At 37.8% G+C, this 16,814-nt stretch overlaps 1 pseudogene; it reads left to right on the top strand.

Moving 5' to 3' along the window:
• The first annotated feature begins 15,156 nt into the window (after nt 1–15,156).
• Nucleotides 15,157–15,980, top strand: LOC102479347 (heterogeneous nuclear ribonucleoprotein A1-like; annotated as a pseudogene).
• Nucleotides 15,981–16,814: the final 834 nt, after the last annotated feature.

Genomic DNA, 16,814 nt, shown 5'->3' with positions numbered 1-16,814 from the left:
CTTTATAAGCTAGTTGGGAGAAATGTTCCTTGAAAACAGAGACTGGGATTCTGTTGGGACATTTTCCCAGGATGCACTGGCTAACTGCACTTTCTCCCTGTTGTAAGCATTCCTGTGAGCAGCTAATTCAAATGTGTACTTTCTCCTGCTAGATACTAAGTGCCAAAATCACATGTGCCTTTGATCAAATTTGTAATAATATATAGATGAGTAATGCCCCATAGTTTCTAGAGGAGTTTACATTTAAAAATAATATCTCTTTTTAAAAAAATAATTAATTTATTTAAAGTTGACCAGAGAAGGGAAGAGAGAGAGAGAGAGAGAAAGCAAGCTTCCAGGTCTGGGACTTGAACCGCAGTCAGCCCTGTGGGACTCTAGCACCCTTAACCACCACACCACCTGCTCAGCCCTTAAAAATAGTATTTCTAATGAAATTATATTTAAATAACATATCTAATAGCATTTCAAATAGCATTAGGAGGCAAAGTACACTGGTCAGCCCTGGTCCTGGTGGTAAAGGGAATGGGCTCCTATATGGCTGATTGTATTTCAAATCATAGCTTAAGTGCCTTGAAAAACACACCAGGTACATGCATGAGCATGCCCTAAATCCCAACAGGATGGAGAAATGGAGGAGAAGGGACTGTGGCATGGTTTTACCCTATTGAGAAGTACTGTCTTTTCCTAATTTCCTGTCTCTCTCTGGTAAGCACACATGCCCTCTGGCAGTTAAAAAAAGATGAAGAGGAGGAGGGAGAAGAGGAAAAGAAGGATAAGAAAAGAAGGAAAAATAGTGTAAAGATTCTTCTGGACTTATGACCAAATGTCCTAGATTTTCTTGGGGGAAAGTTCTGGTTTTAAATAGATCATGTCATTGTCCACTGAATGTTTTAATATTTATTTGAAGTACATAACCATTGAGTCACAATCTACATGTTATTGTCTTTACTTATATTTTTAAATTACGCTATAATAACTTTTGATTTTACATCGTTTGTGTCTATAATTATGGAGGAAACAATACTTGCCATTTTGGAATCTCATTGACAATGGGGTTCGAGTTTATTCATAATCTACATTTCCATTATTTATCTGAATTCTGATTCTACTAAAGTGGTTAAACACTAAGTATCAAAAAACCATCAAATCATATGTAAAACAAATCTAAAGTTTTTGCTTGCCTAGAAATTTAAAGCCATCAGTCCATTAAGTTCAGTGGGTCTCCTCAAGCAGAAATTAAGAGGTTACAAAAGGAAGAATCACATCACTATATTAGACAAGACTCTGAGAGTTCTGCTTATCTTCCATGGCAGAGACAATATTTTGTATTTATTTATTTTATTTTATTTTTATTTTTATTGCCAGGGGTATGTGCACTTTCTAGAGAGAGAAAGCACATCTTACTGTGACATTGTCAGGCCACATTCCTTTCTCCCTTTCTTCATCTTGTCAGGATTTGGGGCACAGATGCACACAGTCCTCCATTTTTTTAGAGGTTTTTGCCTTAGGGCTCACCAGGGAGAGAGAGAGATAGAGACAGAGAAAGTGAGAAATCACCCCTAAGGGGGATGTCCACACCACAATCCCTTCTCCTTTCTTCTGAGATCTTGGGCTTGCATGCACACATGCTTGGTGTGATTTTCAAGCCACTGGGTCTGGGATTCAAACTACAGTCAGTCATATAGGAGTCTAATGATGAAACTACTACACCATCTGCTGACCCCTACCTGCATGTTTTTTCAAGCTGCCATAGCTGGGATTTGAACCACAGTCTGCCTCATGGGATCTAGCTCCCTATGTACAGGGCTTAACTACTGCACTAAGGAACTGGCCTGAGCTACCAGTTGCTTATGCTTTATGATTGGTCACTTTCAGGTTTCATGTGGCTTTTTCTGGGAGACTTTATTTCAAATAATTCAGGATTTGTTATGCAAGATTCTAGTGGGTCTATAGTCATCAGACATGCTCATATGCTCATGTCTGAAGTTTAACTGGGTTGCTGTTTCTTTTTCTCAATGACATAGCTTTTGCTGACACAAGGAGTCATTATGATAGTGGATATTAAAACACTTGAGCTTTTAGACTTTGAATTAGACAATATTAGGTGGCATTCTCGTTTGCACATTCATTTATTTATTCATTCCTTTTACATAAGTACTTTCTGAGTTCCTACTATGTGTCTGACACTACTGTATGCCAGAGATAACAAGTACAACTTACATTACATGTGATCAGATTTTCTATTTTACCTCTGAGAAATCTGATGTCTTTTATATGAGTTGGATCTGCTGGTAACTCAAAACTGGAACTTGCAGCTTACTGCCTACTTTAGCATTAATTTACTATCTAACACACTGCATTAAACCATATTTTTTTTCTGGGTAATTCTTGCCCAGGAGGATGTTTGTCTCATAAACTTTCTGAAATCTACTTGTTTTAACAATAGACTAGCTAAATATCCTACATCAGGGTAAACAGCTTCCTACTCATACAATGGATTATTCAGTTGGGCTTATCAAAGCATTGTTTACTCTTTTTTTTTTTTAAGTTTGTTTATTTCTTTGAGAGAGAGAAACAAGTCCTCTAAACAGATCTTGTGCTGAGATTCTTCCCCAGCCTTCCCAGTCAGCCAGGATTATGGTCATGTGCAAGAATACCCACCATGCATGAATCTGGTCTTTCACATGGCTCCAGCATCGCAGAGCACTGCATTGCCACCATGTCACTGCAGCTGGGCCGAAGGATGTTTACTCCTCAAAACTCCCTTCAAAACCCTTTCCTCACTCTGTCTACCAATTCAAAACCTTTCTCTTTTATTGTCAGAGGGCATATGTGCTCTGGATAGAGAGAAAACACCCCCACCCCTTCATGGAATGCGATCACATCACAATCATTTTTCCTCCACTACTCTACCCCATGGGGAAGTAGGACATGCATGCACATGGGCTCAGTGTGTCTTTCATGCCACTAGAGCCAGGACTCAAATCATGCTTAGCTATGTGGCATCTGGTTCCTTATGCATAGCACTTAACTGCTATGCTATGGGGCCAACTGTAAGCTGTAAACTTATCACAAACTATGCCCAGTTTTGACCAGGTTCCCACATTGAAAGACCCACCTTAAACCAGACCCTGGGACAACCCTATGGCCTTCTGATTAAGGGAGTACGATACCACACAGATACTACATAACTGACCATGGTTTGAATCCCAGCCCAAAATACCCTGGGCATGTGTACATAAATGCCTCATATCCTAACAGGATGGAGAAATGGAGGAGAAGAGATTGAAGTGTGACCATGCCCCATTGGGGAGTACTTTTACTCTCTCTCTCTGTCTCTTATTTCTCTCTGGTGAGTACAAGCGTCCTCTGGAAATTAAAAAGAAATACACCATTCCTCTGTTCTCGCTCTTTCAAGATACCACTAAGACTCTGTCCAGGTGGTAACCTCCCTTACTGCAATAAGCATTAAACATAGCTTTCATTTTTCTATGTTTTTGGTGGTCTTTTTGAGGAGTTATCTACTGACAGAGATCGAATCCTAAAGGTCACTCTTGCTTCAGTCTCTTGGTCTTGCTGAACTTTTACATGTTACCATGCATATGCTCTTTTCTCTTGTTTCTGTTCTATGCCGACCAAGACAGAACCATATCCCACTCTTTTTTTTTTAAGTTCAATTTCCAACTCTCAGCAACAACCAGAATAAAATCTGTTCTCACAAAGCACTTGTGCGTCAATCACCATTTAAGTTTGATGACACAAAAGTTTATACAGATCAGCAATAACAACTTTAAGTTAAATATTCTTCAAATTAAATATTAGACAAGTCTTGCTTTTGAGAGTCCTTTAATGTCCCCACTTCCTACATCAATATTACTCAGAGAATGTTCTATTATCAGTCCACCATGAGGTCAGTACAAAAATTTAGCGTCAGCATTTACGAACAATTGGTCAGTGATTATTGGGAGTTAAACACCTGCCCCCAAAACAAACGCTTTGAGTGTCATTCTCCAGATCTCAGGATTTTAGTTTAGGAGGAACGACACCCTTCAGTAACCCGAGAAACTTGATCTTCCTCACTGGATTGTGCAGAGCAACTTCTCTTCTTTTCTCTGAGTATGCCTTTAAATATGTGGAGATAGACTCTTAAGGCTTTCTGCTAAACTCGACCTGTACTCTAGCCCACTGTGTGCAGCAGCACAAAATACATAATAGGAAAGGTTTTACCATTTCAGTCTTTCTTTTCTCTCCCCTATAAAAGTTTCTGAGAAGACAGTACATCAAAAATCCTTTTACGCCTAATAGAACGATAACATTTTTGTTAAAAGGTAGAAGATGGCATAGCGAGCTTTGTCATTCTTTTTTTTTTTTCTTTGTCTCATTACTTCATAATGAATTAGATATTGCCCTTCACCTTAACGAACTTACCATTTGTGAAGTCACCATGCAAATATACCATGGTGACACTGTAAAGTAAGTGCAGAGAGAGCTCCTGGGAATCAGAGAGATGTTGATGGTGGAAGGTAAAATTTGTCCGGGGGTCTGCGGATCCATTCATTGTTTAATACCACTGAGTCAATGCTGACTCAACAAAATGTGGAGGACAAAATTTGGACTGTAGTTATGTCATGGCTTCTATAATCCCTTCTATTCCTTTCTTTTGATAATTGGATTTACCCATTAGTGGTATCAAAACACATTGGAGAGAATACCGGGGATGGCGTGATGGCAGGAGGTTTGTAGTTATAGAAACTGAGCTGCATTTAATTGAATCTCTAACAGATAGGGACTAATTAAATCAGTTATTATCTTTTCACAATGAGTTAGCTCATTGGTAAACCTCAAATGATCGAATAGCTTTATTCAGTCTGCTGCGAGAGATTTAATATTTTCATCTGTATCAACTCCGTTATTTCTTGGCTCAATTTAATGATTAACATGGCATAAAAGTAACAATTTCTTGATTATTAAAATCATATTTGCTTCAGATTATAAATGGAATCTATTTTAAAGTCATTACTAAGTAAATAAACTATAATAATAAACTAACATTGAACAACCATCTTATAAAACCTTAATGATAGGTTTATTAGAGAATTTTAACTCAAAACATTATCACAAAAATAAACAAACACAGCTACCGATTTTTTCTCATTAAGATAACACTTCCATGTTGAATAATACATCAGATAACTCACTTTGCCAATAACGGTCTGTGGCATTTCCTCCTAAATTCTGGAAGCGAAGCAGAGCAGTTGTGAAAAGAACAATCAGGACCCAGCCATGGTGGTCCTAATGACTTAGCCAGGGGTTGAGTTAAAACTATCAACCTCTTCCCAATGTCCAACTGCAGGGCTGACCCTTATCTTGTGTTTTTGACTAGTAGCATTCATTTATAATGGTAAGTTTGAAAGAGTTGATGGTGAATCAATATCTTCAAACTATTCCAGGGAAACCAGCCCTTGGAAGAAACGTAAAAGGTGATATCCAATGTCACCAATATTCACAATCACACATTATTTATTTTCCGAAATTATTAATGTCATTATAGAAAGAGTAAGAACCCAGGAAATACTTCCTAAGAAAAGTCTATAATATCACCATTCAGACCTATTGGTCATGGTCAATAGGTCAATTTTTTAGTATATAAGAGTACTTTAAAAAGATCATGGAAAAGTGATATTATACTATGTCTATTTTGGTGCAATATTTGTTGAAATCTATAAATCATTTTTTCCATGAACTTTTTGACAACCCCCTTGAATATCCTTTTTGACCTTTCTATAACTCTGTTTTTATCACACATTGTACATGTAAATGTCAAGGAAAGAATGCAATTATTTATATATATTGTTCTGTAATAGATTTCCTTACCATTTGGAAAAATATCAAATTATTTTGGGAAGGCTAAAAATACTGAATTATTATTGGGGGGTTTAGATCGGAAAACACAGCTTGATCTTATAGTCAAAGAGTATTTGTACTAATTTTCTTCTCCAAGATTAAATTGTCACAAGGATGCAGATCATATCTCACATAAAAGAGAAAACAAAAACATATCATGAGCTTGTCATTTAATTAACATACTTTAGCATCACAATTTCACATTCTTACACGTTGCTTCCCTTTGAAGTTGGTTTAATGAGAACCTTTTTGATTTCAAGAAACAGACTCTTCTGAGATTCATCAGTGAAAGGTGTTTTACTGAACTGAACCTACAAAGCCGTTGATATTTAAGGCAGTGCTAGGAGAGCTTCTCTTTGCTGCACATCTAGTTCATTTTCTTCTTTCTACTGTCTTCTGCTTTTCAGAGTTCCTGATAATTTTGCATGCTATGTAAAGACCTTGTCCTTTTTAATGCATCATGGCAATTTTCAATATAACTTTTTGGTTCCTGTCTTTGTTACCAACAACTCTAGTCTGTTGGTTTCCCAATTTACCATTCTCAAGAGAGTTATTTTGTTGTACCTGCTAAATACTTTATATCCTGTCACCTAGACATCTATCTAGAGTCCATAGATTACTCTCTTTGGGATGGCTCAGTTTTTGGTCCATTAAGCTCTGACAGAAAGGAATCAGAATTATCTGGTATAAAAATTGCCAGACACAGATATGTATATATCAGCTGAACTTGCTATTGAAAGTATTTAATTAAGATTTTTCGGGGGTACATTAATAAAATGTGAAAATAAGAGGCATGGAAAACAACTGAAGATACCAGAGACAGTGTGGGAGTGGGGTGGGAAATGGTAGAGGGTGAGAAGTAGGGAATCAAAGGGGAAAAATACAAAATATATAAGAAACAAGAAAGGAAAAATTATTTGTTGATGATAACAAAAAATAATATTGATTAAGCAATACGGTATATTCTGGATGGGAAATGTCATTTTGTATGCTGTGATGATGTACAGTGAATGAATGTCAAATTAAAAAAAAAAATTGTCCCAGATGCTCAGGAAAGATTGTAGGTGAGACAGATCCTTCAACTGGGGATATGGTCAAGGCATGCAGTGACCAACCCTGCAGCACAAATATCCTTGCAGTTGTCTAAGTTCCTAGAAATGAAATCTCTGTATACATAGTTTTAAAACTTTTGGTATATTTTGCCAAATTAATCTCTAGAAACATGTTATTAATTTACATTCTTGGGCCCTTACAATGGCACAGTGGTAAAACATGATGCTCTGTGAGGCAATCCACATCAGAAAGTTTCCAGTTCAAGTTCAGAGACTTGAGTAACATTTATATTTTTTAATTCTTTTAAATTATTAACAGGGTTTCCTATCTATTCTTTCTTTCTTTTCTCCTTCTTCTTCTTCTTTCTTCTTCTTCATTTGTGTGGCAAATGCACACACACACACACACACACACACACACACACACACACACACTGAGGCAAAGTGAGAAAGTACTCCTATGGAGTTCATGCCACAATCCCTTCTCCACTATTTATTTTTCCTTTTGGGACTTTGGTACACGGTAACATGCACCCAGTGTGCTTCTCAAGCTGTAGGGTCTCAAATGCAAATCACCCACTATGCCATATGGAATGCAGCTGCCTTAATCACCTCACCACCACTTGGTCCCATGTCTCTTATTTTTTTTTTTTATCTTTGTAACAGTCCTGGGAAGAGAAAATATTATATAGATGAGAAATATGTTCATGATTTTTTTACCCTGGCATATCATTATTCAGAGATCAGAACTCAGGCCTCTTGAAAATGAGTATCTCTGGCCCTTGGTCAATATTCAATAATTAAATGAATGAATGGTGTCTAGAAAACATTTTTTTCAAAACCTTAAATTTATTTTGTTAAATAAATTTAACTTAATAACATTAAGACCTGCAGAATACTATGGATTTAAATATTCTTCAATACAGACTTAAAGCTGGCCTCTCACATGTAAGGGAACTAGAAAGACATCCTTTTTGAGTAAAAGAGAAATGAATTTGTTTTAAACAAATGTGCAAAGCTTAGATTAAAAATATTCAAAGATAGTTTCCTTTGATATTTATTACTGAAATTTATTTTATTAATGTCATTCCCTCAAGTATTTCAGAAATGATTCTTAGAATACAGAATGGAAATGAAGATTGTTGATTACGTGGCTTAGTTGATGGGAATTCTGTGCTAAATGGCAAAGATCTTCAATGTATTACCTTGTAGTATTATCTCTACTAATATAACTATCATTTATTGTGCAAACCACTCAGCACACATTGTTTAATAGTCATGCTAATTTCACAAAATGACTGCTGTCATTCTCTTTTGACAGATAAGAAAATTTATCATAATTACAAAAACAACTCCTACCTTGACCAAGTGATCCCAGCATGACAAGACAAAGGAAACTGTGTGAAAACTCACCCTAGATCCTGTGAAGTAGTTCTCAGCTCATAGCCTGCCTGCTCTGTTGAAGACTACTCAGTTGCACCTTGGTGCAGAAAAGATAAAGCCTTGGTATCTGCTGGAGAAAGTATTGATCACAGAACAAATCATGTGCAAACTTAGTCCATACACTCATGCAGTAAGCAGACATTTTAACAATTTTAACCACAGGACATGTGGTGCAGGTCTTTCAGGCAAAATTTATTTTCCAGTTACTCAAAACGGTCAGTTCTCTCTGACTTTGCCATTAATGTTGACCTCATCTTCAATGGTAGAGAAGTAGAAAATAAAACAATGACTTAAAAAAAATCTAACTAATAAATCATGCCAGGCAGTATAAGTCTTTATTCCAGTTTTTCCTTAGTATCAATAACCACACGCTACAAATAGGGTTTTTAAACCAGGCCTTGTAGTATGAGAAAAAGTATTACTGAAATGTGCAGAATAGAGATCTAGGTTCAAAATATAGTTATTCTTTGATTAGCTGAGTTATTTCAAGTGAATCAATTAAGTTCCAGATTTCATTATCTATACAGTAATACTAATAAATGTAATGAAATGCTTTATTCAGCTGTTACATTCAGATGTCACATGAGCAAACTCTTTGTAAGTATGAAATTAGCAAATCATTTATGTGCGTTATTTTATAGTCCTAATAGCAACTCTTCAAGTTGGCTAGGCTGGAAATACCACACAAATCTAGCAGCACCCAGCCATATGACAAACCCGTTCACATACCCGAAGAAATAAAGACATTTAGAGTGTCACAGATAATCACATGACGTAGAAACCCTCAGTCATGGTAACACAGACTAATGTGATCACAGTGCCAAGATGTGGCCAGTTGGACGCAGTGACCTGAGCCAATGTTTCTCAGTATTCATGTAGCACTCCATTCACAATATCATTACTGAACCTAAAGAGTTTGCCTGCCTGTATGCATCCTATTCCAAAATCAGGCATGCTGGGCATTTTGAAAAGAGGGAGGTTTATTGGTGAGCAACCAGACAAGGAGATAGGAGATTGGCTCAAATATGTCTCCTGGGTGTAAAGAAGAGGGATCTTTTATAGAGCAATGAGCAGGGAGGGGTTGGGTTATGAGGTGATGCTGTTTGTCAGTCCAGGATTTGTTGGTGCTTGGGGCTCTCCAGAGTTGCAGGCATTCTAGTCCTGACTATCACAATTTAGAGCACCTGCTGCTTTTTATCTCATTCTCTAGAAACAGATAATATTCTTTTTATTCAGTTGCTATGGACATTTTTGCCTCCTACCTCCAACCCCTGCAGAGAGGGTTGATTTTAGGTCACTCAGCATTCTTGAGCAAATGCATCCTGCAAGTAAGTTCACATGGTAACAATGCTGGGTTTTCCCACTTAAACCAATTCTAGCCAGTTATTATCCACAGAAAAGATATCTGTCTTGCAAGTGAGGGAATTGAGAGACAGATTCTTTATTTTATTTTATTTTTAGAGATTTTTGCTATAGGGCATGTGCACTTGTTAGAGAGACAGAAAGAGACAGAGAGATAGAAAGTGAGAAATCAATGCTCCCCCCACTTCCCACTGCCCCAAGGGAGATGGCCATGCAGCAATCCCCTCTCCTTCATTCTCCTCTTGGGATTTTGGGCATGCACATTCACATGCCCATTGTGAGTTTCAAGTTACCAGGTCCAGGATTCAAAACACAGTTGACCTCATGGGAACCTTAACCACCTGCTGGCCACAAAGAGAGGCAGATAAAATTTAAATGACTACCTAAGGCCATGATTTATGAGAGATCCAGAAGATGAGATAAGAGCTTCTACTCCCCCAACTTGAGCACTGGTTGCACCACCAGTTCAATTTCAAAAAGGGGGACAATATATTCCAGCAGCAATCACTATTCTCATGCATTCTGTACATCATTTATGCTCTTTGATAACCATCATTTACAAACATATGCTTTTGCCATAACTATTCTTCTCTCTTTCTGGAATACTTTGAACAGTGAAGAGTCTGATGATGACACAATTTCGAGCTTAGAGATGGTCTTTGTAACTCCTTCATGTTAGAGGAGAACTCTGAAGGGCCAAGTGACCTTCCCCAGATGGCACAGCTGGTCTGTGACAGAGCTAGACTAGATCTAGGTTTTGGATACATCATCTGAACTTCTCTCACTTCCTCTCCTCAGCTGTGGACCAGCCTTAGACTCTCCACTGATGTGCACAGTGAGCTGGGCTGTATCTTTGATGGGCATGACTGGGGAGGAGTGAGCTAATGCCTTTGCAGCAAAGTATACACGCTGAGTGACAGGTGGAAACAAAGGAGCATTATTTTGACCCTGGGGACATGACATAAGTATCCATTGTGAAATATTGGTTTGGTTTATTTGTAATAATAAGAGAAAGAATAAAAGAGCCAAGAGGAAAAGCCATTTTGCTGCCAAGCTAATAACTCACATTGTCCGACTTATAAACGATTAATGCAATATTTAAAAGAGAAGTTGTAGCCTTACATGAGGTGATCTATTGGCTAAGTAGATTCTGTGACATTTTGAAAAAGCAAAAAGTAGTTAACTGTCAGACAAAAGGTTTTTAATGGGAGCCCAGAAGGCAGTAGCCAAACCCCAACAGGAAAGCAACGTTAGCAAGCTCAACACTTGTTACCCAGCAAGATAGTCCAGGACTTTACATTTTCTTCTGCTGTGTCCTAATATCCAAACTCATTTCCCTGAACTCACTTGATGTTTTAGAGGTTGCCATGAGTCTAAAATAGCTGTTTCTTCAGAACATCACTTTCCTTGGAAGAGCCTGTATTTCAGGTTGATCTCTTTGACTAAGAGTTGCATACATTGTGCTACTTATCTGGATGAAATTTAACTGACTACTTCCCCTTTCTTGTGTGGCTAGGAAAACAAAAAGGTCAAAAGGAGAAAGCACTATTCATTCTTAGGCTACAGGATGAGAGCTGGAAGAAGATGATCACCCTTAGGTATGATGCCTTATAGTGAAAGCATGGTAGAAGGAAAGGGAGCTGAGTTCCTGCCACAAGGATGACCATGAGTAAAAGGCAGAGAGGAAAAGTAAATGTGTGCTTTTGTGGGTAAAGTGTTATTTATTATATTCTAGAAATTTCAACTGAAATGGAATACAAATCCTGTATTTCAGGAGTGAGAAAATTATGACCCAGGGAAAAGCAGTACTTTCCACAGACTCTAGGTGCATGAGGCAGCTGAGAGTATAGGAACCCAGGTGTCTTGCCTCCTAGCCCAGGGCTCCTCTACAACTTCAAAGATTTTTAGGTTTTAAAACTTTGTTCTGCATTCCTTTCTCTCCCTTTCCTCTTTTCCTCTTTTTCTTCTTCTTCTTCTTTCCCCCTCTCTTGTCCCTTGGTATTTATTGAAAATCTACTGTGTCCAGGTACTCTTCTAAATCCCAGAGATACTGGTCTCAATGTAAGCCTTCTTTTACTTTCCCATCTTTATATCCTTAGTGACCAGTATGCAATAACTATCTTTTGAGCAAAAAAACACAAGGTTTATAATGCCAAAAAAACCGTAGTAGTCATTTATTTAAAATTAACCAGTGACATTTTGGCCATGTCAGGCAAAGTTATGCTGGCCTTTGAGGTGTATTAAATTAAATTACTATAGCTAATCTGCAATTAGAATAATACAGAGAGAAACATTGAATTTATTGCTCAAAGGTATTTTTATTGTTTACATTTAGAGGAAATTATTCACTTTTCAACATTTTTAAAGATATACTATCGCATCTTAGAAAGTGTCTTTGTTCTCATACAATTGAAAGGAAACATGAACTTGGACATATTTGGACTCCATGAGTGTCTCAATAAGAAGGCAGCCATTTCATAATTCAGAAAGCATTTCAATCCATAGTAACACGTGATGCATGCTACATTTGTTTTGTAACTCCACAGAGCAGAACATTTAGTGAGGAAAGGAACAGTGTCTGCTTAGATTTCAGGACAAATGACTCACGGAGATCAATTCATAATTTGGACGAGGGCAACACTTACTGACAGCATTCACAGCCAAGGTGGGTGACTTTGGCTTGGAAAGGTCTCACTTGAATATTTGATGTAAACCAAAGGTATGGCTGCAAACACTGTTTTCATATTTCAGATTAATATGATCTTGGCATGCATGCTCTGGGTAATAAATGTATCTGAATCATTTGTATTCTCTTTGCTGTCCCCCCCAATGTCATAATACTCAACTCTTATTTTTTCTCTTAAGTTAGCTGAATATTTTTTCCTTCTCATCAGAGGCACATTCCCCAGTACTAATTTTAATTTTGATGAAAGACCATGTGACAGAACTGAACCAGGCTCAGTTTAAATGATTTTTTTTTGGGGGGGGGAGAGGTTTTTGCTATAGGGCACATATGCTTGCCAGAAAGACAGAGAGAGACAGAGAGACAGAAAGTGAGAAATCACCTCCCGGGAAGGATGGTCATGCCACAACCCCTTCTCCTCCACTCACCTCTCAAGATTTTGGGTGCACACTCCCACACACCCACTGTGAGTTTAAGCCACCGGGTCTGGACTCAAACTGCAGTCGATTGCATGAAGTCCAGCGACATAGCCATTATGCCAACTGCTGGGCCCTTAAATGATTTTATCAAAGCAATTTAATTGAGAAAAAATAATCCAGATAATACTGGAAAAAGAAATAGGTAAAGAGAGCCAATCAGTGGCATAGTGGTTACAATGCTGGACTTCCACATGGCTAACCACAGTTCAAATCCTAGACTTGGTTTGAAAATCATGCCAGATGCGAGTGCGTGTGGGCCCAAAATTCCGGGAGAAGGAATTGTGTTGTGGTTATACTCTCCAGGGGATGATTTTTCACTTTTCTTTTCATTGTTTCCCTTTGTTTCTCTCTGGCAAATGCACATACTCTATGGCAAAAACCTTTTTTTTTTTTAAATAAAAAAACCCCAATAGGTTAAAAAATGCTCAAAATTATTTTGTACATTTTTAGATTTAATTTTTTTAATGTTGTGATATTTTGCTCCTAATGCATTTTTTTTTGGCAATTTTGTTGATTCTGCAGCATTTTCCATATAGTAGAAACAACCTAAATGCACAATAATAGGAAACTGACTAAGAAAAATAATGACTTGTATAGATAATGGAATACTATGTGGCAATTGAAAGCTATGTGTTAGAAATCTGTGTCTTGACATAATATATTCATAATATAGTATCAGACTTAAAAAGCAGTTTTTGAAGTATTTTTGCAGTGTGCTTTCATTGAGAATAGCGTATAGTATGAGTATTACATATACAACACACAGCGTACAGCTTAGAAAAGGACCTTTAAGAGATTTACTAAAGAGTTAATAAAGTAATTTCCAGAATTATAAATATATGTTCTTCCACTTGTCTGTATTTCTGATTTTTCCATAATGAGAAATAATGCTTTTTGAATAATAAGGAAAGTATTTTTAAAGATCGAAATTAAAATGTAGATTTTTGAGTTAGACTTTTTTCTTCTTTAAAAAATTTTTAAAAAGTTTCACCGCTTTCACTTAATTATCAGTGTTCTCAAAATTTTAAATGTGGGGAACCAGCAGTTAGCATAATGGCTATGTCGCTGGACTGCCATGTAGTCGACCGCGGTTCACGTCCCGGACCCGGTGGCTTAATCTCACGCTGGGCGCGTGTCATGCGTGCCCAAGATCCCGAGAGGAGAATGGAGGAGAAGGGATTGTGGCGTGACCATCCCCCCTGGGGGGTGATTTCTCGCTTTCTGTCTCTCTGTCTCTCTCTGGCTGTCTGGTGAGCGCACGCGCCCTATAGCAAAAACCTCTCCAAAAAAAAAAAAATTAAATGTGATTGGAAATGTTTTCCATTATCAGTTTATATGTTATAATTTCTCTGTGTGAATAGTATTAACTAGGACATGGTGATTTTCCTAATGATGGGCATTTAGTTTGCTTCTAACATTTATTTTATTATAAACTGTTCAGAAGGAACACAAAATAAGTGAGACCAAGTTTTAAAGCAAAAAAATATAGGAGATATTTTTTAAAACCAGGAAATTTTAAAACTAGAACATGGAAGTTTGCCAGAACTGCCCAAGAGTATACCAGAAGTACAGGAAGCACAGTGATTCAGATTTGCTCTCAACCAAGTGGTTGCATGAGTCAGTTTATTTTTGACCAGTCTGTTTTTATCTGCTGCCATCTGAGCATTCAAGAGGTCTATTCATTTCATATCTACTTAGGATAGAATCCTCCTGAGACAGGAGTTAGACCCCACTTACAGGTGCATAGGGTAAGGGAGTTACTGTTTTCCTTTTAATGAAGTCTCTGTTTTTCTTCTGATTAATTTATAATACCAGGAAGCCAGCCCATGGCTTGGACTACTAGATAAACCCCCCTCCCCTCCAGCTACTCTTCAGCAACCCATTCAGGCCTCCTTCCACTGCACTGGAAGCTTTTTCTCCTTTGCTGATAAAATTTGCTTACTATTCATGCATTTCTAATTCTTCAAGAGCGTCAGACAAGAATCAGCATGTGTGTTGAGTCTGATAACCCAGCACTCATGTGTTGCTCCCATACCTGAGGGTATCTCATGAACTCACTGAATTGCTTGAGAAAGTGTTGTTGAAGTCTCTCTTCACACTGCTGTAATGTCTAAGTTAGAATCTCCTGAAGAGCCTGAATAGCTTCGGAAGCTCTCCATCAAAGGGTTGAGCTTTGCAAAAACCGATGAGAATGAGGAGCCATTTTGAGCAATGGGAATGCTCATGTGCAGTAATGTGAGATCCAAACACTAAATGCTCCAGGGGCTTTAGGTGTGTCACATGTCCTGCTGTGGAAGAGGTGGATGCAGCCATGAATGGAAGGCTACACAAGGTGGATGGAAGAGTTGTCTCAAGAGAAGACAAAGAGGATCATCTCAAAAGAGAAGATTCTCAAAGACCAGGTGTCCACTTAACTGTGAAAAAGATCTTTATTGGTGGCATTAAAGAAGACACTGAAGAGCATCACCTAAGAAATAACTTTGAACAGTATGATAAAATTGAAGTGACTGAAATCATGATTGACCAAGGCAGTGGCAAGAAAAAGGGCTTTGCTTTTGATGATCATGACTCTCTGGATAAGACCGTCATTCAGAAATACCATACCGTGAATGGCCACAACTGTGACATAAGGAAAGACCTGTCCAGCAAGAGTTGGTTAGTGCTTCCTCCAGCCCAAGAGGTCAAAGTGGTTTTAAAAATTTTGGTGGTGGTCATGGAGGTGGTTTAGGTGGTAACGACAACTTTTGTTGTGGAGGAAACTTCAGTGGTTATGGTGTCTTTGGTGGTAGCCACAGTGGTGGTGGATAGGGTAAAAGGAGGTGGCTATAGTGGATTTGGTAATGATGGAAGCAATTTTGGAGGTGGTGAAAGCTACAATGATTTTGGTGGTTCTAACAATCAGTCTTCAAATTTTGGATCCATGATGGGCGGAAACGTTAGAGGCAGAAGCTCTGGCCCTATGCAGATGGAGGCCAGTAGTTTGCCAAACCACACAATCAAGGTGGCTATGGCAGTTCCAGCAGCAACAGTAGCTATGGCAGTGGCAGGAGGGTTTAATTAACTACCAAGAAACAAAGCTTAGCAAAAGAGGAGAACCAGGCAAGTGACAGGGAAGCTACAGGTTACAACACATTTGTGAACTCAGCCAAGCACAGTGGTGACAGGGCCTAGCTGCTGCAAAGAAGACATGCTTTAGACAATACTCATGTGTATGGGCAAAAAGTATGAGGACTGTATTTGTGACTAATTGTATAACAGGTTATTTTAGTTTCTGTTCTGTGGAAAGTGTAAAGCATTCCAACAAAGGGTTTTAATGTAGTTTTTTTTTCACTTATACTGTTGATCACCAAATATAATAGTTTGATTATGATTCAGAATAAATGTACCTTTTTAAAACAATAAAAAGTAAAAGATAAAGATAAGGTGGGAATGTCTGAAACATGGTGCTTGAAATGAGTCTTGATTTTAACTTAGAGACATATTTATATATACATCAGCTATAAAACTAGATTGACTCGCCATGAACTGGCTTTGAGCTAGAGTTTGAGATTATAACTCAATCTCTCTGAGTCTATTTTTTTTTTTACTAGCAGTATGAAGGTAGTAGTAATACATACCTCACAGAATTGTGAGGATTAAACAATGTAGTGTAAGTGTGGTAGTAATGGCCCCCAAAGATGCCCATATCTTAGTTCCTGGAACCTGTGAATGCATTATTTGATATGATAAGAAGGATTAATGTTGCACATAGAATTAAAGTCTGTAATCAGCTTGAGATAAGGAGATTATCCAGTTGGTCCAATGTAATGAGAGTAAATAGGAAAGAAAAAGCAGAAGAGTCAGTGTTACATGTGAGAAAGATCTGACTGGCCATTTCTGACTTTGAAGAAG

This window comes from Tupaia chinensis, unplaced genomic scaffold, assembly GCF_000334495.1.
Source record: "Tupaia chinensis unplaced genomic scaffold, TupChi_1.0 Scaffold150006_1, whole genome shotgun sequence".
NCBI lineage: Eukaryota > Metazoa > Chordata > Mammalia > Scandentia > Tupaiidae > Tupaia > Tupaia belangeri.
This window is presented reverse-complemented; position numbering and strand designations above follow the sequence as displayed.